Genomic DNA, 21,790 nt, shown 5'->3' on the forward strand with positions numbered 1-21,790 from the left:
TTGTTTATTTATCTATCTATGCATTTATTTATTTATTTATTTATTTATTTATTTATTTATGAGAACCTGGCTTTCTGCCGCACAGTGATTGCTTCTCTTCTAGTCTGACTTTTCTATTCTGGAGACTCTGAAAAGTAGGGCAGTGACCCGAAGCAAAGAGCAGGGTTGAGACATGGAGCTCTATGGGGACTATGCGACAAGTAGTGGGAGAGTGTGACCTTCCCAGCTTTCTGGCTTTCTGGGACACAGAACCATCCATCTGCCTTGCAGACTGGACTAGGGACTTCCCACGGCCTTGTGGGGGGAGTTCTGTTGGCCTTGCTCAGTCTAAATAACTCGAATTCTCCAAATTCGCAGGGTAATCCGCTTCACTTGCAGCCCTGTAAACTCTAGAGCACACACACACACTCACTCAAGCTATACTTGTAAATATTTGCCCTCCTTTCCAGTCAGTTGGTCTGGCGATTAGGAACCTCTTGGTAGGTCTTAAGGGTGCTCGGGTTGGGGGTAGGACATAAAAAGAAAGACATCTCCTATCTCCCACTGCATCCTCTTCCCAGCTCCTGAAATAAAGTTATGGGTGAAATGGAGAGCCAGAGTAACTGTTAAGAACATCCTGTGTAAACAGAATGTTGGCATCTAAGAAGTTCTGATTTAGGCTGGCCTGGCCATCCTGTCCATGCTTGTTCACTTCAACATCGCTGTTGTAAAGTGTCAATGTTGGGGGAAATTAGAAATTAGGAAAACTGAAGGCTTTCCATACTAGAAGGTGGTTATTTTTTTTCCTCCTTGTCTAGGCCACCAACTTTTAAAAAAATGGAAGGAACCCCCTACCGCTTATCCTCCACCCACGTCCCTGTAATTCCCCTTCCCTAGATCATGAAGCCCCAGGACTCACAAGTGTATGGATACAAGCCCAAGCCAGTAGAGTATTGGATCCCCTGGAACTGGGATTACATCTGTGGTGAGCCCTCTATGTAGGTGCTGGGGAGGGAAATTCTCCGGGTCCCTGGAAGAGCAACAAATGCTTTTAGCTGCAGACTCATCTCTCCTGGCCTTAGATACAGTGTCCTAATCAAAGTAATGTTTTCTTTTTATTGCAAGGGTCACTTTGGTTTGCTTCTTGTCTGAATTTTTAGTTTGTCAAGGAAGATGGATTTCTTTGAAGAAGTGAGGTTTTTAATTTGGGAGAGGGGGGGCTTGATATAATGTATTAATTAATGTTGTAGATTTTGTTTGTTTGTTGGATCTAGTTTTCAATAGCTCACCACGCCATTACATCTCAATTAATAAAACTTGCTATTCTGTCTTATACAAGGGGAGGTACTAACTTTATTGCTTTAGTGTCTTAGATTGCAGTTGGAATGGCGTCCTGAAAGACATCAGTTACAGAGAAGCTGACTGAGCACAGGAAAGCAGAATTCCTGAACTCACTTTCCACTTTCTTACAAGTGCCACTGTACCCCAGTTCTGGGACTCAGGCAGAAAATCATTCAAAAGCAGAAGACGCTGAACAAGTGGGAGGAGGCAGCAAGCTAAAGGGATTGAACCGAGTGCTTAAACAAGCCCTAGACCAGTGGTGAGTCACTTGGGTGTCCCTAAGCTATGCATCTTGCCAGCGTTGAAACTATCGCCACGGTGAAACATCACTGCAGGGTTATTATCCTGGTAAGCTGTTCTCCTCTTAGATCCACTGCCTATGCAAATCAACGTGTTGCTGTAAGATGAGGAGCCCGTGCTGACAGAGAGGAACTGCCTCGGGGTAATTCAAGCCTTCTACCTAGGGAAGCTGAGGGTAACTAGCTCTGAGGTCCCTTCAAAACCCCTTGAGGAGCAAGGGTTAATGCATAAAACCACCCATGGAGCTAGAACAAAGCAATCACATTAACACTTCCCTCAACCCTGGCCAGGCTGTTGACAGGCTGTGTGTTCAGGCTGCCTTCAGATACTGGAGAAGGCATTGGACTTGAGGAAAGCTTTGAGTCTTGACTTTTAACACTTGTTAGCACTGTGGTTTTGGTTAGCCTTTCAAAGCTTCGGTTTCACCGTCTACTTTAAAACGGGACTAATACTTGACTGCTATGCGGTAGATGGCTTTGTGAATTTAAAAGTGCGCAGTGTATAAAGCGCCCAACCGTAAGTGACAACGATTGCTCCACATAAGCAGAGCAGTGTAGCTGTTTAATCGTTTGATTTTGAGCTGCACACTCTTCATCACAGAGATCCCAAACCGTTCCGGAATATACACACGTAGAGGCACTTGGATTATCACAGACAGCTAAACTTCGGAGCTAGACGAGCCATCTAAGGTTTTGGTATTGTCTGGAAGGACTAGGCAATGTCCCCTAATATATGACTCGCATGTTAGAAAATTCTCTATTGTAGCCCCCTGAGCTCAGGAACTTAGCTCCCTAAAACTGTCTAGGAAGCAATCGGCAACCCGCTTTCTGCAAAGGTTTCTAATTTAACGAATGCTCTGTGAACGCTTTGCCAGGAGCTGCAGGGACAGATCCTGCAAAGATCTAGCTGACAGTCCGCAGGCCCCGAGGGTGAGAGTTGCCCCTGGGCGACCGGCCAGGTATCAAGCAGAGAGTGCCACTGAGCAGCTGGGGTTGGGGGGCAGAAGTCGAGAGCAATAGGGACTTCAGCTTCTCAGTAACGAGGCAACTGCTTCCTATAATGGCCTGAAGTCCTGTCCCGATCTTCCTTCCGTTCTTCAGGGTTGACACTTTAAAAGCGACAGCAAAAGGCCGCTGAGCCTTTAGATCAGTAAATTTAGTTTGCAGAGGAGGGACGCCCCAAACAGTGCGGGGAGTAGGGCGGTCACATCCCTGAAGGGCCCCGAGCTGCCTGGTGCTGGGTAAGGAGCGCTCTGCGCAGTCAGACTGCAACTAGCGAGGAGAGGTTCCACGGAGACGTTAGGTATTTTCGAACACAAGCGGTTTGTGGGAAGCAAGGGCGTAGGGTCTCAGTAAAAGCCGCAGGACGCAGGGGTTGGGCGCTATACATCCAGACCTGCAGGGGACCTACGTGTCACCAACCTGCTTTGGGAGCTGAGTGAATGCGCACCTGGGATCTCACATTCCTGCCCAGCCTAGGCTGGGAGGAGAGAGATGTAGCGCGGACATTAGGCCGTTGCTGTCCATCTTCAGTACCCACGTGAACTGGAGATTAGAGGCTGCGGAATATTTCCTTAGCTGCAGGCGCAAGGAGTCCAGCAGCCGAGGAGATCCATGGCCACGGGTGTCCTTATGGGACCGGTCCTATGCTTGCCAGAGTGTTGGCCTGGCCCCATTCCGCAGCGCCTTTGGACCTGTGGCCTTGGTGGCTCAAGTTCACTCCGCCCCTGTATCTTTGCTTTAAGATCTTTGCTTCTGTGTTTCTACGAAGTGCATCACCTCCCAGCACCAAACCACCGGCTACTGAAGGCTGGCTGCTCTTTAGAAGTCAAGGATTTCAAATACTTCGATTTGTTTTTAAAAAATCACATTAAAATGTGTGCTTGATTGCTGAGGTTGGGTCACTTCTAAATTTGGGAGTCTCACCTGGTCCAAAGCTTGAGAGGAAGATTAAGAATTTATGCGAGGCAACAATAAACGGTAGAACCAGGACCGGACGGCAGATGGGCAGCTTTGAAAGAGTCGTACCTGCAATCAGTGCCCACTCTTAGAGCACTGCCCCCCTCAGCTAGTGGGGAACAGACACGGGCTTAGTCCACTTGGGCCTTTGGTGAAGATCCAGTTGGACAAATCCTCTCATGGTGCGAGAGGAGGTGCATAGGGCCTGTGTGGATAGCTGTCGCCACCATCAGCCAAAGAATCCTTCCAAAGCTGCGATTTCTTGGGAGTTTAAAAAGAACCAAATTCAAAGTGCATATAGGAGAGCAGCCACGTCTGTCTTAGGACTCCATTTCCCTGTCAAGAAGGGCCAGTTTGGGAGATGCTACCCTGTAAAACCCCAGGCAATCCAATCCGCTCAAATGGTTCCTTTTGCTGCCACAACTGTGCACTGCCCCTTCTGGCAACTGCCGTAGTGGTCCCACACTAGCCACTCTGAGCTAGGTAGGAAGACGAAGCAGCCCTTCTGTTACAATAGACCCACGTCTCTATCGCGAGGTGTAAGACCTGCCTCTAAGGTCTCTTCCACTAACCTTAGGGAGACGCTGGAGAAGCCACTGTTTGAAGCCCCACCCCTACCCCAGGAGTTGACAAAACTCAGCCATTAAGATTCACTGGCTTCAGACAGCCCGTGGCAAATGGGAGGGAGCAAACCCTATGCATCCAGTAAACAAACAAAAACAGTGCAGTGTTTGTTCATTTAGTAATATACACTTTGGTATGGTTATTGTGCCAAGCTTAGCGATCAGAATCCTAAACGCTTGTCTCAGTATAACTTAATATGAGATATGGATATATATATATATCACATAGAGAAATTATAGGAAATATTGGGCTGGGCACTGGTGATTCAAGCCTTTAATTCCAGCACTCAGAGACAGAGAAAGGTGGATCTCTGTGAGTTCCAGGCCAGCCTGCTGGTCTACAAGGATACAAGGAGAAACCCTGTCTTGAAAACAAAATGGAAAAGGAGAAGGAGGAGGAGGAGGAGAGGGAGAAGGAAAGGGAGAAGGAGAGGGAAAAAGAGAAGAAGGAGGAGGAGGAGAGAAAGAAACTGTAGGGATGATTTAAGGAAATTAAGAGAGAACTTAGAGAATTCAGCTTATTATAGCATCCATAGGGAAAATAGGGGTGACATTTCCATCCAAGAACAAATAAACAGCGGTTCAAGACCTTGCAGGGGAAGGGCTTTGTTTCCACATCTGCAAATATGGGAACTGATGAGATATCAACCCCAGCTATTACTAAAGGAAGCCAAGTCTATCTTGTGTGTGAGCAAGGATCTCCATACATTCTCCTGCTGGCCAACATCACACACACACACACACACACACACACACACACACATATATATATCTATATATATATATATATATATATATATATATATATATATATATATATATCTTATCAAGAGGATGCGCTCCAGACCACGGTTCCAACCACACACTTAAGTAGGTGGATGAACCTCTGGCTCTCTGGCATCTGTGTGCTGGATCTCAGGAACTTTGTGGTGGAGAGAAACCAGTGAGAACCCTGGAGGAGGGCAGCTTCCCGCAGGATCCAGGAGAGAGGCTGTTGCTGTGAGCGCCTTGTCGGAATGGCTGCAGACCCACAGCCGTCGCTGGGTTGCCATGCATTAATTCACACTCTGAGGGTGCTTGTACCTTTCAGTTTTTCCAAGAATCTGAAAAGCGTCTGTTTTACACCCTTACAATTGCCAGGCTTGGCGATGGCTAAGTAAGTCATTTGCCCAAGGCACAGGAGGTGTTTCAGGGTGCAGTAGGGATCATGCCTGGTCTGTGTGATGAGTCCTCAATGCTCGCCCCAGCATATATCAATGTCGACACTAGCTTCCTGGGTTCCTGACAGAACCAATTGCTGGGAGACTAAATAATGTGTGAAGAAACTTGGAGAACCGAGGACCACCGAACTCTACAGCTTTGGTAGTTTCTTCCTGAGAGAGTTACTACCTAGTAATAACTGGGCATTCCTCTTCAGTTCCACAAAATCCTCTTGTACCCCTAAATTTGCCACACAGTCAATATTAAGTCAGCTCCGGTCCGTTTTGGTGGTGTGACCCTAGCCACTGCTTTGCTCTGGGCCGTATTTTCTCTTGTCTTAAAAGGGCAGGGGTGTTCTGTAGCCCCGACATTACGGAAGATTGAGTGGTCCAGCATGGGCAGGACTTGTGCAACACCAGACACCCGCTGGGGTGTGTCTGAGCAGGGCGGGAAGCGAGCTAGTTGGTGCCGTGATTGGCAGGTCGTACACACCTGCACTTCCTTCCCAAAGCTCAAGATACCTGAGCCACCGCTCAGCTGTAGGATGGCTTGGTTCCCTCCCCTCTATCCCTAGCATCCGCTCCGGGTCCCAAACCCAGACCGTAAGGAAGCCATCCGGCCCTTGGTGCTGAAGGCGCGATGGCGGAGCTCTAAGTGGCCCGGCTCTCGCCGATCGCCCCAGGCCAGCACTGCGGAGGTCCCTAGGATCTTCTTTTGGGGTCTGCACCCGGGTCACCTTTGGCCCATGGCCTTTCCTCCAGGACCAGAGGCCAGGGACTGCGCCTCTAGCTGCAGCTGCGGTGGCCCTGGGGCTGGGAAGCAGACGCCGAGGCGGAGCCTCTGCCACCGCTGGTCCCTGCTCTGCCGGCGCGGGAACCGGGCGCTGGCGGCGACGGGGCCTTCCTCTGGCTGCCCCGCCATTTAATCAGGGCTATTATCAGACTGGGCTTGCAGGATGGCGCCGGCCAGCTTTACCCCCATTATCACAGAGCGGGTTGGGGGTTGGGTCCCTGTCGCAGCTGCAGCACTTCTGGGGTATTGTGACAAAGGGCCACGCATCGCCTCTACCCAGCTTTCTACACGCCCATGTTTTATTGGAATTTGATTTCCCAGCTTTTCATCTGACTTTCCAGTTCTATACGGTAGAGGCCACTCACCAACTATTTTGAACCTCTGTTTTCTCATCTGAAAAATGGGTCTCGAGGGATATGCCGCTCCAGTGAATAAGATTAAGGAAGATGACGCCCTGGAGTGTTTAAGTGTTATGCGTTGCTACTATTACATTAGAATTTGGCTTCTTCAGAGAGAGAGAGAGAGAGAGAGAGAGAGAGAGAGAGAGAGAGAGAGAGAGAGAGAGAGAGAGAGAGAGAGAGAGATTACTGACCAGTCCGCAACTCAAAGCAATTGATTCTTCTACTTCAACCCCCTAAGCGCTGGACTAGGAAGGCAGAACTTGGCTTTCTCAAAGCACCCCTCCATTCCCGTAACCCCAGCCCTCTCAGTTAAAAAGGAGGACAAAGGAATGGAGATTGAAAGAAGTTGAGCAGTGGCTTGGGGGTTTGTCGGTTTTCACCACTGACTAGATTAAAGTTACTCCAGTCTCACTGGGACCTGTGTGACCTTGGGTAGATCACTTCCCCTCCCTGTGCCTCCTTGGTCAGAGCACCTATGTCCCCTGATTAGACTGTGGGCACATTAAATGAGCCGACACCCTGGAAGACTGAACATTTACCCAAGGTATTTACTGATTGCTATTAGCAAAATGGTTTTCCAAGCCACAGACTTCAGACTTTCAAAAGACCTGCACCAGCAAGTTTTCTCCTGATCCCAAGGGGTATATCTATGGGGAAAGGATTCCAGTATTAGCTTGGAGAGAGGAGCTGTGAATCACCTAAAACCCTGATCTTCAGTTTCTTTACATTTCTTACAGGACATCTTATTGACGGCCCTAAAAACAACAGCTCAGCGTAGATCAGTCACCATTATTATCAGACTTAGCTTTTTAAAAAAAGCCTCCTTAGCACTCACGGCAAGTCTGGTATTATCAGCATAGTTTCTAATCAGTAAAGTGTAATTAGCAAAGCAGGGCTAATTAGTAAAGTGACCTTCTAAGTAGTGAATGTTTGTGAATCGTTCTTAAGTGGGATGTGCTGGGCGCTCAGCCCAGTCCCACAGCCGGCATGGGATTCCTTCCCCCTGAGTTGAGAGCTTCAGTCTTAGTGGCTCCTGCTCCTCTGTTTCTCCCAGAGCTTGATTCTAGCTATGGTTTTGAGATGGCTGTCCCTTCACCATTTAAAACAACCAGCTATAATAATGGGTTTCAAGTGCCTAGATGTACCAAGAGGCAACACCTTGCTTTCTCTCACTTAACGGATGACAGGAAAACTCACAAATAAAACTTTCTGTATTTCAGGCAGGTATAAGATTGATGGTGCATTGGCTTGAACCCTGGGCTGCCTCTCAGCCTCCAGTGCTGTTAACCCAACTCTCCTAGACTCTCAAATGGATTTGGAGAGCTGGTAATGAACAGAGATAGGAAACAACCGGGGCAGAGGGAGAACCCGGAGGAGGCAGAGGATCTCTGCTGCTTCCTCTAGACTCTTTAGCTGCTGTCATTCCGTCTGAAGGCTTCATTAGTAAGTGTAACCACCTCACCACTGAGGTGCCAGTGATTTCCATAACGGACCGTATGCTTCTAGCATTGTTCATTTGTGATACCATCTAAGGAGCATTTGCTGGGATCTAATATATGTTAAACCCCATGTAGATGTGGTGTGTGTGTGTGTGTGTGTGTGTGTGTGTGTGTGTGTGCGTGCGTGTGTGTGTGTGTACATGAACACATACATATAATTTCACTTTGAAATAAATTTTACTTTTTAGTAAATAAATTCTACTTTATAGGGCTTTGGATTAAAAAAACCAAATTATTATTTTTTAAGAGTTTGAGAGAATTTATCTATTATTTATTTTAAGCATTCAGGAAAAAAAAATCCACATTCTTTAAGACAGTAGTTTTTCTATATGGAGTTCAAGGTCTTCAAGGACCTGAAGATCGGATTTTGTGTGTATTTCTTGGATCTGCCCAGAGCTGCTGGACTCATAGCCAGAATCAACTGGTTTGTAAGGCAGATGCATTCCTTATTTGATATTGAATCTTCAAGGAGCAAATGCTGTCCATAAGCTCCTCATTTACCTGACAGCTGTCAGTTAGGCATGCTTGGCTTTCTCGGAGCAGCCACCTCCCGCCCTGTCATCTTTCAAAGTCACTCAGCACATTGATAACCTTTCGGATCTATTGATGTGCAAATGGTTTAAAGAAAATGAACAGGATTTTTTTTTAAAGAATTATTTATTTTATGTATGAGTGCACTGCCGCTGTCTTCAGACATACCAGAGGAGGACATTGGATCCCATTACAGATGGTTGTGAGCCACCATGTGGTGGCTGGGATTTGAACTCAGGATCTCTGGAAGGGCAGTCAATGCTCTTAACCACTGAGCCATCTGTCCAGCCAAGGAAATGGACGGGATTTCATGTTCTCCATCTCTCTCCAACTCCTTTTATAAAACTCATTCAGCTCTCACTTGACACATTCTGCTCCCCGACACACCCTTGATGGGTATTGATCTCTATTCTCTCTGTTTCAGATCTTTTTCCAACATCACTGTACTTCTGAGGAATCAACTTTCCGAACACATGAAACTTTGATGTTACCACGGAGAAAGTAAGAGGAATGGGGAGCCTTTGCTAGGCGTGGAATTAAGGCTTGCAGAATGGCAGTTAAATTGGTTTAGGTTCTAACCAGAACCAATAAGATAGAAGCTAAAGAATAGAGGCCAACCAGCTGAGGAAACAGAGTAGCCTTGTTCCTCCCTGAGTGAGACTAACTATAGCATGAGGGAGGTGCTGTCCAAGCCACAAATTTATAATGTTTTATGTGGTGATGTATTTTAGCCCCTGAGTGCCATTATATAGTAACAATAGATAGTGTTCTATATCATATATTAATATGTATAAATATAAATATATACAAATAATACATGATATGTAAATATATGTATATTTATATATTAATAACACAATATAATATTTAAAATACAATATAAACATATAAAGTAATATATAAACATATAATTTTATTACCTAAATATGTATAATGCATATTTATATCTATCATTTATATAATAGATAATGCACAATATATTATATATTTATATATAATAAATTCTATATAATATATAGTTATATAATAGAACTAATAATACTATTATTGGTAATTATATAGTTTTATATATGTACTTATTGTGGTGGTTTTAATGTGCTTGGCCCAGGGACTGGCACTATTAAGGAGGGTGGCCTTGTTGCAGTGGGTTTGGCCATGTTGGGGGAAGTGCATCATTGCAGGGGTGGGCTCTGAGACCCTTTCCCTAGCTGCCTTCGGAACAAGATACAAACCTCTCAGCTTCTGCACCATGCCTGCCCGGATGCTGCCGTGCTTCTGGCTTGACAATAATGGAATGAACATTTGAATCTGTAAGTGGTTCCAACTAAATGTCTTTTCAAAAGTTGCCTTAGTCATGGTGTATCTTCACAGCAATGGAAACTATAACTAAGACAGTTACATAAATATATATATCATATATTATGTAATATTTTACAATATAAATTATAAGATAAATATATAATATAAATTATAGCATACATGATATATATAAATATATGTATTGATATCTGACTGCAAATTTGGAGGAAATAAGGGAACTGGAATGGTCTTGATGAAAATAGAGACTTGTGATATTAGTCTAATATAAATATATTTATATAATATGAATATATTTACTTTAAATATATATTTATATAATATAAATATAGTCACACATACATATATATGTATATGTATATCCAAGATCTATAAATAGCAACATTCTATCAAACACACTCATGTTTGTGCAGAGAGGAAGAGAGACAAATACATAGGCACACAGACACACAGACACAGATACACACACACATAGACACAGAGACACACAGACACACTTGTTCACACAGGTACACAACTGACATGCTGAGATGTGTGCTGTGAGTACAGACAACCTTCCTTTCCTAATCGATGCTTACTGTAATGCAGGATGATTAGCCTCTTGGCTTAAAAGGAGGTAGAGTGCAAGAAACCTGAGAGTAAGACCCCACTAGACCTCTTAGAATAAATCATGTGGCCGGCCTAAGAGGCTGGTCCTCTTGAAAGGGAGATCGCCCACTTTAACTAAGGCCTTGCAGGAGGCTAATTACTAGTTCTGTCTTTCACTACATGGGAGCAAAGAACCACCTTAGATCCCCCAAGGCCTGTTGTTCTGAAACAAAAGCCAGATGATTCTGGGGTCTGTTTACATTTCACAGATAAGGAGGGAAGTGGCTAAAAACCTGTGGGACTAAGGATCAGCAACTTACTGCTCAGCACACCCCAGACCTGACTCTTCCCGTCCATAAGAGGGGACTCTCTGGGGAAATGTGGAGGACCACCAGAAGTGGGGAAAGCCTGAGAGAATATAGTGGCTGGATATGAGCCAAGTACTGCAGCATAAGGTATTAAATGCTGCAGTGATACGTATTATTTTGTAAGGTGACTAAAAGGCTTAAAATGAATAATTAAAAATAATTGATTACTTTAAAATTGCAAAGTGGATAAACTGCATTTCCACAGAATAGACGAGATCTGGCTAGCTATAAATCTAGAGGAAATGAGGGGTTTGGGATTGTCTTGATGAAAATATAGATCTTGCTGTGAAACGAGCTTTAATAAGGGAAGATGGTATTAACATTAAGTAAGAGATTTGCTAAGGCTGCACTCAACTTTTATCAACCCAGAACAATTATATTTAAGTCTGATTAGCGAGTTTTAGTGAGTACTTGTAGCAATCAGACCTGCTTCTCTGTTGGTTTAAGGAGCCTGGGTTTATCAAGTTGGCAGCCATGTAACCATATCTGTCCTTGGCTGTTAGCAATTATAGACCTTACGGCTGCTGTTGAGATGGTCTAGTTTATCTGACGACTGATGTGCCTTGATCTGAGATTTATGTTACTGACCCTGGAGGCTGGAGAGATGGCTCTATCAGTCAATTGCTGGCTTTGCAAGCGTGAGGACATGAGTTTGGATCTCCAGGACACAAAAGGACTGCAGGGCTGGTGTGCCTGTCATCTTAGCACTGAGGAGGCAGAGACAGGAGATCCCTGGGCCTTGTTGACTAGGCCAGACTGGCGGAATCTATGAGCTTTTGGTCAGGTGGCTGACCTTGTCTCAAAAGAATCATGTGACAGTAATCAAAGAAAGTTTCCTATGTTGACTTCTGGATTCCACATGTGTGTACACACACACACACACACACACACACACGTATGTTGTAGCTGTCTTCAGACACCAGAAGAGGGCATAGGATCCCATTTCAGATGGTTGTGAGCCACCATGTGGTTGTTGGGATTTGAACTCAGGACCTCTGGAAGAACAGTCGGTGCTCTTAACCACTGAGCCATCTCTCCAGGCCCCGGGATTCAGCAGCTTCTAATTAGTGATTCACTCCAGCAATAGTTAAGATTTCTGTAATTAAAGTCATCTTGCTGCCATTACATGCTGGGCACCCTTGGGGTTCCCTCTCCTGCCAGCTCTGAAATCTTCCTAAACAGCACGAACATTTGTAATGTTTGGACTCCATGTACTCAGTTCCCAACATGTTACCGTATGTTTTACTTCATGTATGATACAGACCACAGAAAACAGTATTGTTGCTAATGCCATAAAAAATGCACTTTTCAGACACGCCTTTTCAGAGCCCTCGCCTCTGCGCTGAGGTTCTAGTCTTTCGTTCACTTGAAGAGCTTCATTTAGTACCTCCAGTGCTTAAGATCTGATGAGAAACAATTTTGAAAACCCTCCCACTGGTTTTGAAAGAGAATTGTTTTTAGATTTACAGACAATTGCTAACATGGAATTCTCGAATGCACCATCCTGGGGGCTGGAGAGGTGGCAGAGTGGTTATGAGTGCTGCACTGGTTGGTCTCCTTCGTCAACTTCACATGAGCTGGAATCCGCAAGGAAATGAAGCCTCAGGAGAGACACCACCCCATCAGATAGGCCTGTATGTAAGTGTGTAGGGCATTTTGTTGGCTAATGGTTGATGTGGAAGGGGCGGGCTCATGGTGGGTAGTGTTGTCCCAGAATTTAAAGCAAACAAACAACAAGAGAAGCTGAGTAAGCCTTGGGAAAGAAGCCAATGAGCAGCATTTCTCCATGGCCTTTGTTTCAATTCTCACCTCTGGTTCCTATACTGAGCTCCTCTCTCCTAACTTCCCTTCATGATGGACTGGATGCCGGAAGCCTTTCCTCTCCGGGTTACTTTTGGTCACAGTGTTTATCCATGGTGTGGTGGTTTGAGTGACACTAGCTCATATATCTGTATATGTAATTCCCAACTGATGAGCTATCAGGCAAGGATTAGAAAGTATGGCCTTGTTGGAGGAAGTTTTTCACAGGGGTAAATGTTGAGGTTTCAGAATCCCATGCCAAATATAGTCTCCCCAACACCCCCTCCCTCTCACTCCTGCTTGTGAATCAGGATACAGCTCTCAGCTACTTCCCCAGCCCTGTGCTTGCCACACACCCTGCCACAACAAGGGGCTAACTCTCTGAAGCAGTAAGCAAGCCCTCAATTAAGAGCTCTCTTTTTGCCTTGACTATGCTGTTCCTTCACAGTGATAAAACTAAGCCAAATAAAAACCTAACTAAGACAGAAATTGGTAACTGCTCTGTAAGGCATTGCTGGGACAGATGTGATCTTGTTGTTTGGAACTTTGGCTAGAAAAGCATGGAGAACTCAGAGCTTAATATTCTATTGCAGGGACAATAAATGGAGTGTGTCAGGCAAACTTCTAGTAAATGTTTATATCAAACATGTTAAAATGAACAAACAACATGGAATCATCCACTGTCTCTTCCTGACACTTGGGAAGGCCCTATTCTGATCTTACACACGTGGACAAGTATCTTGTCTATAAGATTCTATTTGAGATAGGTATAATGATGTCCCTCTGGCCATATCAAACAACAATGTGTGTGGGTAGATTTAGGGTAAGCAAAAAGGTAAACTAATAATTAATATTCAATAGAAGCGTTTGTTATCCTTTCAGGCACTAGAGACCATAAAATCTCTCTAGCTACACATATCTTATACTCCACTTTTTCCTAAGATTTAAAAATTATTTTAACAGCTACTATACAGTAGGGGGTTAAATGACAATATACAGGTGCTTGTCACTTAAAGCCATCCATCCCTCCTACTTAGGTGTGAATTCCTAATCAGTTCTTTGATTGCTAACATATTCCACATACAAAGGCATATTCAAGTACATCACTCCACAGAAAGTTCTTCAGGGATAAAAGCTGAACTTTCTAAGGGAGAGGAACAGCAAAAGACGAACAAGTTAACGGGAAGAGGGCATTTCAAACCCATAAGAAGTGTCCAGCAGTGACAACCACTCAAGGAGTCATTAGATTTGCAGATTAAGGAGGCAATCCATGGTTTTCCAAAGAACATTTGATTAGAGTCTCTGGGGCTGACACCAGATTGCAGGCCATGGGGCCCTGAGGCTGATAGTCTAATGGGAGTGGCTTGTATGAGGCTTATCTCTGAGAAGTTCCATCCCAAGCACGGATCACCCTCAGTGGCCAAAAGAAGGGATTAGGGTTGAAATGCAGAAAGTCCTGCACATCTCTCAGGGTCATTCAGATGTTCCTCTGAGAGCTCCTGCTGACCCACAACTTGATGACAGTCTGTCAACACCTAGGTATCAACCTCTCTGGCAGGCAGGTTCAAGCTACCCACCTTTCACTAAATAATGAAAAGTATCATGGACAAGCTTCCTGATGCACAGCTCTAGTATTTTGTAGCATAATTAGCTCTCTCTCTCTCTCTCTCTCTCTCTCAATCTTTCTCTCTCTCCCCCTTCTTCTCCCACCCCTTCCCTCTCCCCCTCCTTCTCTCCTCCCCCCCCACAAATATAGAATGAAGATCTAAAGTTGTCCAAGCTACACATTTTGTACAACTTAGTCTTCATCTTTGGGAGCCCACAGGTGAAGTGGGCATGAGAGGAAATGGTCACAGCAAAACATTGCCTGTTAGAGGAATGGGGAGATAGTGTGGGCTTGTTGTCTGAAAGAGCTTCCTATAGATCTCAAAAAAAAATGTGATCAAGAGCTTGCAACACAGTTAACTAATGGAGGGCAAAAATTGATGAAGGGGGTTTATTAGAAGGCTTCACCAGCTGGCAAGAGAAGGGAGCCCAGAGGAAGCAGTGCTTCTGTTTTCCCTCTCACTTGCCAAGCCATAGGATGATGTGTATATATTGCTTAATAATTAAATGAGAAAATTAAAGTGTGCTTGTGGTTTCAATAAAGACAGACATTTTCTACAAAGTTGGCTTGAACTCCAAATTGGAAAATAAGTGCTTAAAATTACACTAGTGATCATGTAGTCGCAGTGTCCTTGGGTCGAGAATCACCTGCAGAGAGAGATACCACTTGTTTAAAGCCAAATCTGAAAATGCCCAGTCACACAGTGGAAGGTAGGGCCATCCTGCTGGTATAACCCAGGCGATAGCAAGTTACATACTGCTCCAAAGTGTGTCTTTCTCTAGACCTGGTCCTTAATGAACTCTCAAAAACAGGGGAATTGTTTCTTCCGCACCCAGAGCTGCCCCATCAAGGTGCTGCACAAATGTCCCCCCTAATCTTTTCTGATGACAAGCCTGGTGACCTTTGGTGGCACTCGGACTTTTTAAGGAGATGAAAAGAATCACCAAGCACAGAAGCTAAACAATCCAGTGCCCGGGATTAACAGCCCATGTCTAGCCTTCATATTGAATTCTTCATCTTGCTCAGGTTCTCGTTAACATGAGGCAAAGTATAAAAGTTCCAACATCAGAGTGCTGGGGTTTCTTCTTGGTGCATTCCTGTAGCATACTTACAATGCTCACCTCTCAGCGACAGCAGCCACCGGGGAATCCAGGTGTCATTCTTGGAGGAACATTTCACTGGTGAGCTAGGGACACTCATGGTCTTAACACGTACCTACCTGTTCTTAATTCCCCTTCAATACTGTGTCAGGGAGCAAAGGTTCCCTATGAGATCTGACAAGCGTGGGCTGTTGAGGAAGTGGAGGGGAAGCACTCTGCTCATATGACTAATTAGACAGGCTTCATGCTGGGTTGCTCTTTTTTGATGCTGGTCCTAGTCCTAATTGTCAGTTTGCTCCTTGGAAAACTGTGGTTGAGTTCAAATACTTATGTAGCCTGTTTCTCTTAGGGCTTGGAGCTGAAGGTGATATAAGGTGACAGCAAACAGGGAAGAGAGACTCATTGCACCCAGCAAAGCTTTTCAAGTTCCCGAGCAAGCTTAGAACTAGAAGCAGCTCCGGAGGGTGGGGTTTACCGCTTGCTCTCCTCCAGGACATAGTAAGCTTCTGTCATGTCAGCCAAGAGTCCAGACGTGCTGACTAGAAGTTAGACCAGAGGCCATCTCGGATGTGTGAATAACACTTGGCTCATGGATCTGGGGGAAGGCTGAGGAACAGAATGTGAGATGGACGCTTGGTATGATGGTTGAACTTTCTTACACGACCCTATCCCTTTGCCTTTGGCAACATAACTTTCCAGCTAGCTATTCCCAGTAGCTAGCGTTTGTTTCCTCAAACAAGTCAAAGTTGGTTTTGTATGGACTGGCAGTAAACACTGCACAGGATTTTATGTTAGTTTCAAGCCAACAACACGAGAATCCAGAAAACATGGATCTTTCCTCTTCAGAGAACACTGCATGCACAAACCTGAGGGTAGAGAGTTGTATGTCTCCAAACTGGAGCTTCCTAGCTGAACTCATCCTAGGTGACTCAGTGAGAAGCTAAGCCAGCATCTGACCATGATCCATGGGCAACCCTAGCCAATACTAACTTAGCTTTACTCATCTCAGGGGCTCAACTGGGACTCAGTGATCACACAAACACATATGAATGAAAGGATATTGACTGTAGTTATAGAACTTCCGTGTGTGTGTGCGTGTGCGTGTGTGTGTGTGTGTGTGTGTGTGTGTGTTTTAATTCGGGTCTTCTGAGCAAAATAGAAAACATGGAGTTAGACAAGCAAGAGACAGATTATATGAAACGTCAGCAATGGAGGGAAATAGAGATAGAGACAACCTTCAAACTAAGAAATAAGTTGGACTTTCATGAAATAACACAGGAGTGTTGGGCAAAAAAAAAAAAGCCTCAGACTATAGGATGGTTTTATGAAAGTTCTGGCAAGTCTGATGAAGATTTCTTGAACCATGCCCACTGGAATAGAGCCCCATGCTTCACAGAAGTGGGGCTGTACTATTTACCTCAGTATTATCAGTCATGGGTTGGGAGCAGCCTAGAGGAAGTGGAGTTGCACTGTGAACGTGGGGATGGATCTAGAAGGACATCAACAGGAGCCGTGAGTCACTGATGAAGAGAGTTGGGCTGCATAGTGCTTTGTCAATGTAGCTCTATTAGCGAGGTAGATCAGATAGCTCTGATACACGAAGCAGACAGGGTTCTAGCTTCCAGAGCTTTCCACTATGTCCTGAGTCAGGTATCTTTCACCTTTGATCACTCTGATCAAAACTAAAGAAGGAAAAACAAAAATGAGAAAAGAAGCTTTTTCCTGGAATAACTTCAAAGTTTGTCACTGTTTGTTGCTAACAGAAGCACCGGGAGCATCCCGAGAAAACGCAACTGAACCTGTATTCCATTCCTTAAAGGGCACAGGAGGATGTATGTTGTTCATCGGTTTGTCTAAAAAAAAAAAAAAGGTGGGGTACACAGTGCTCTCCACAGCATACCAAAAGGAAACTGAGTCCTTGGCCAAGAAGCAGAATTGGCTTCAACCTGTCTGATAAACCTTACCGAATATTGGTGGTGCAAACCCTTCTTGCACCTGTGTGGCCTGGGTTAGGCTGCCTCATTTCTATTGTTTTTACACCGCAAATTCATTATAAGCATTTGCAATCAGTATTATTAATTAGTTTTTATGGACATCTAGGGAGAAGACACAGCCACAGATTCGATTAACATTTATGGAGCTCTGTTTATGAGTTAGGCAGTTTGCCAAGGATGGATCTTATTGAATTTTCACCAAAACTATGGAAGGTACTGAATATCTCTATCTCAAGATATGTTTCAAGAACCACACTGCTATATAGAATGAAAAGGTCCCTTAACTTCACAAGCTGTGTGCTCAACACACTTTGTAAGTATTCAGCAAATTCTATGAGCTGAACTATTTGATTGTCATATCAACCTAGTCCCTGCTCTTAAGTTTCTCATAGATTAGGAGGTAGAAAGAGATCATGATCAAATACAGTGACTCTCAGCCTTTCTAATGACGTGACTCTTTAATGTAGTCCCTCATATTATTTTGTTGTTTCTTCATATTGTAATTTTGCTACTGTTACAAATCCTAATGTAAATGTGTGCTATGCAGTCTATCTGGTATACTCTATGAGATGTGTACAGCACCTGAGAACTCGAGGCTGTCGTGGGCATTGAAAAATGGCTATGGGCTGGTTGCCACCCATTTTGTATGCTGAAGCCTTATAGATTCATTTGATGGTAGATTTTTCAGAGGGATGATTAAAGTAAAACAAGGTCATATGGTTGGTTTCTCATCCAAAATGGCTGGTGTCCTATTGAACAGGAGAGCAGGAGACACAGACTTGTGTATATACAGAGGCGCGGCCATTTGGGGACATGGTAAGAAAGCTAAGGGAGAGGCCTCAGGAGGAAATACTTGCATGTTGACTGGGGGCTCCTGGTCTTCTGACCTGTGAGGAAATAATGCCAGAAACATTTCTGAGTGAGGCGGACACCTAGGCCAAGCAAGGACTGGATGAGCAGAGTCAGACTTTGAGTTGCCTTTCTATGGGTTCACCTAAGGTTCTCCAGCAAGTCACCTCTTATCTCTGGACCTCAGATGATCGTTTATTGATGAAATGAGGGATAAGTCCAGAAGTGTTTCCCCAAATATGTCTCACAGAACAATGACACCCTGAGATATCTTAAACAAGACAGTGGGGGAGGTTCTCTATGGCCTACTATGTTGGGAGCACCATCCACCACACTGTTTCCAAAGTATTCTGATTTGGAGCAATATGATAAAAGTTATGAGGAGTCTTTCAGCAGGAAAACCTGGTGTTATATGGAAACTATCAACTTGATTTAACCATTTAATACATTTCTATAGCACACTTAAAACTCATGCTACAGAGAACCCATAGTGACTGACTCACATACAAATGTCTGCTGCTTTTATCCCCAAACCCAGGGAGTTAGGAACAGTAAAATTTACAACTCAAGTCTGAAATCTTCTGAGGTTAAGGGTGAATCCTATAATTTAATCATGAAGAACTACTCCTAACATGTACAAATTGAGAAGTATTAGTTGGGCCTATGTTCTCTGGTTTGATAATTTATTTTTGTTTCTCATCTTTAAAGCTTGCTCTGTCTTTAACCTATTTCTTTGGTAAAAATTTACCTGCCAGTGTTGACTAACATAGGCAACAGTGTTCATCCTGGGTTTATTTTTGTTTTAACTGTACAAAGTGTCTCACCATCAACTTGATGTTAGCTGTTCTCTGAAAAACTGGCTTTTATTATGTTAAGAAAAATTTCATTTCTTATTTTTAAAGAGTTTTAATGGAGATGATTGCTGATTTTTAACAAAATCATTTTTTCTTCTAGAGGGACAATACTGTTTTTAACATCATCAGTTAAACCTTTGAATCAGTGTAATAAATTATGTTGATTGATAAAATGATTCTGATATTGCTAAGATAATAATACCTTGGATGGGATTTATTAGTGTGATACATTATTAACTCATTTCAGAATTTTAAGTTGTAATTACTGGCTTTCAGGTGACTATACTCAGAAGTATATATTTTTTTAAAAAACTTACATAAAACAAGTCTGTGCTCATGAGAATTTCACCAGGGTTCTTTAGTCATTCAGTAAACAAGCTGTCCAGATCTAGTTCAGTTAGCTGTTAGTCTATGAATATAACAATATCTAAGAATGAACGCACAGAATTTAACAAAAAAATGGCCAATCTCTAGAGACATAGTTAAAGAAAGTTCTGTTTTGAAAGTTCCAGAGGAACTGATGCCCTCTTCAGGCCTCTGCTGACATCAGACACACGTGTGATACACAGGCATACGTGCAAGCAAAATATGCAATACACATATATTATTAAATTTGATTTTAAAATCTATGTCAGCAATTGTCAGTTTCCACTTCTAATCCCACTCTCTTAAAGACTGATATATAAAGGCTGATTTTCAACACACAATTGTAGTTTGGGCTGTAAGAACACCATATCTAATATCTACTAACAAATACACCTGCAATTTCCTTTTTCAATATAACTTTTTAATTTCTGAGAATTTGGTATGTAAATACTATATTTACATCATTTCCACCTCTTCATCTCCCTCTCCAGCCTCCCCTATGTCCTTCTCAAAATCATGATCTTCTGCAATTATTCCTCTCTCTCTCTCTCTCTCTCTCTCTCTCTCTCTCTCTCTCTCACACACACACACACACACACACACACACACCATCAGTTACTTGTAGCTGTTCAGAACTATAACATAGACCCACCCACAATTGGTTCAAAATTCAGAGAATTTGTAACTTCAAAATCCAGAGAATCAATAGCTGTTTTGGTTCATCTACAACACCTGCCGATTTCTTGTCACATGGTCCTAGCTAAGAAAATGAATCTTATCTCCATCTCTTCTCAGACTGACTAGAATATTTAAGCAATCCAGCTGGAGTAATTAAGATGATAAAGTGGAAAGATCCCCAAGGCTGATATTTAATTTCTTTTCCTATTAATGTGAAACAAAGACAGAACATACGACACCAGGAAAATTGCATTGGGCTGGTTGATTCGCCTTTTAACCAGTTTATTTTGCATTCATTATTGATTTAAATGCTTATTTGAATCTTGATAGGCATACTCAGATACACATCAGGGGCAGATTATTAATTTATGCTCCTCTCAGAGATGTTTCTCAGCTATAGAAACAATCAAGGTCCATGTAATTGCTGCTGCTGAATCTGTGGAAACTTTGTGGGCTTTCCAACCCCCAAACTCCCAGACCACTTCTCTGCTAAATGAGGAGCAAGACCTAATGGATCACAGAGTATCAAGGCTTGGAAGGAGCCTTGTGGACAGCTCATCTGGCTTCATCACTAGTACAGACTTCTGGTCTTCAATGAATCTCCCTTCCTACATGATGGTTTCTTTGAATGCTAGTGAAATCAATGAAGATAGACATCATATCAAGAAGTTAAAGAAAAGTATTAGATAATGGAAAGTAATAGCCCTCTTTTATTTTAATTTTTGGACCCATGTTGGAGACTCATTGTGTTATATTCAAATGAACCTATTGTAAGTTGGAGTATTTAGCGCATCTGCCTTTCACTACAGCCTAGTTGAGCAACATGGTGGTCTGTGGCGTTGTCTTCACTTTCATGGATGACTAGGGGTTGTCTGTGCAGTTGCCTTTACTCCATGGATGACTAGGGCGTGTGGCTCATTGTTGTTGCCCAGTATCTTTTTTTTTTTTTTTTTGGTTCTTTTTTTTCGGAGCTGGGGACCGAACCCAGGGCCTTGCGCTTCCTAGGCAAGCGCCTTACTACTGAGCTAAATCCCCAGCCCCGCTGCCCAGTATCTGAAAACATCAGCCCCTATATTACTAGCTCATGGAAACATGCAACTTCCCAATTGGAGATGTAGTCTCCTTTAAACATGTATCACTTTTTAGATCACCTTAAAGTTGAGGAATGCAAAGTCGCTGTATAGAAGAGTCTATGCTCCTCAGTGATTACAGGGTGCCAGAGCCCATTGTGAAACGCTGCCTACCGCTGTGCTCTTTTACCACAGTAAACCATGTGCTAGAGTGCTTAAATAAATGGTTTGGTTTTGCTGTGACAGATGACCTAAGTCTTTCACTGTTGCATTCCTCTGACCTCTGAAGACTGGATTTACAAAGTGTGATAAGACCAGCCTTAGATGCCTACTGTTGGGAAGTAGGCAAGTCATTGTGGGCAAACCTCGGCATGGTGGAGCATCCTCGTCCTGGTCAGCCTCTTCTGCTATCTATGACCAGGAAGCAAAGAATCTTCTGAAGCTCAGGTCTCAGGGGATACTGAAGGATGACGAGCTGTTATATTATTAGGCTGACACCTGGAAGTCCTCTGCCACAGCAGTTAAGGGACTTATCATGACAATTGCAGTCATGTAGCAATGGAGCTAAAACCAGGA

The sequence above is a fragment of the Rattus rattus genome, chromosome 8 (genome assembly GCF_011064425.1).
Source record: "Rattus rattus isolate New Zealand chromosome 8, Rrattus_CSIRO_v1, whole genome shotgun sequence".
NCBI classification, from domain to species: Eukaryota; Metazoa; Chordata; class Mammalia; order Rodentia; family Muridae; genus Rattus; species Rattus rattus.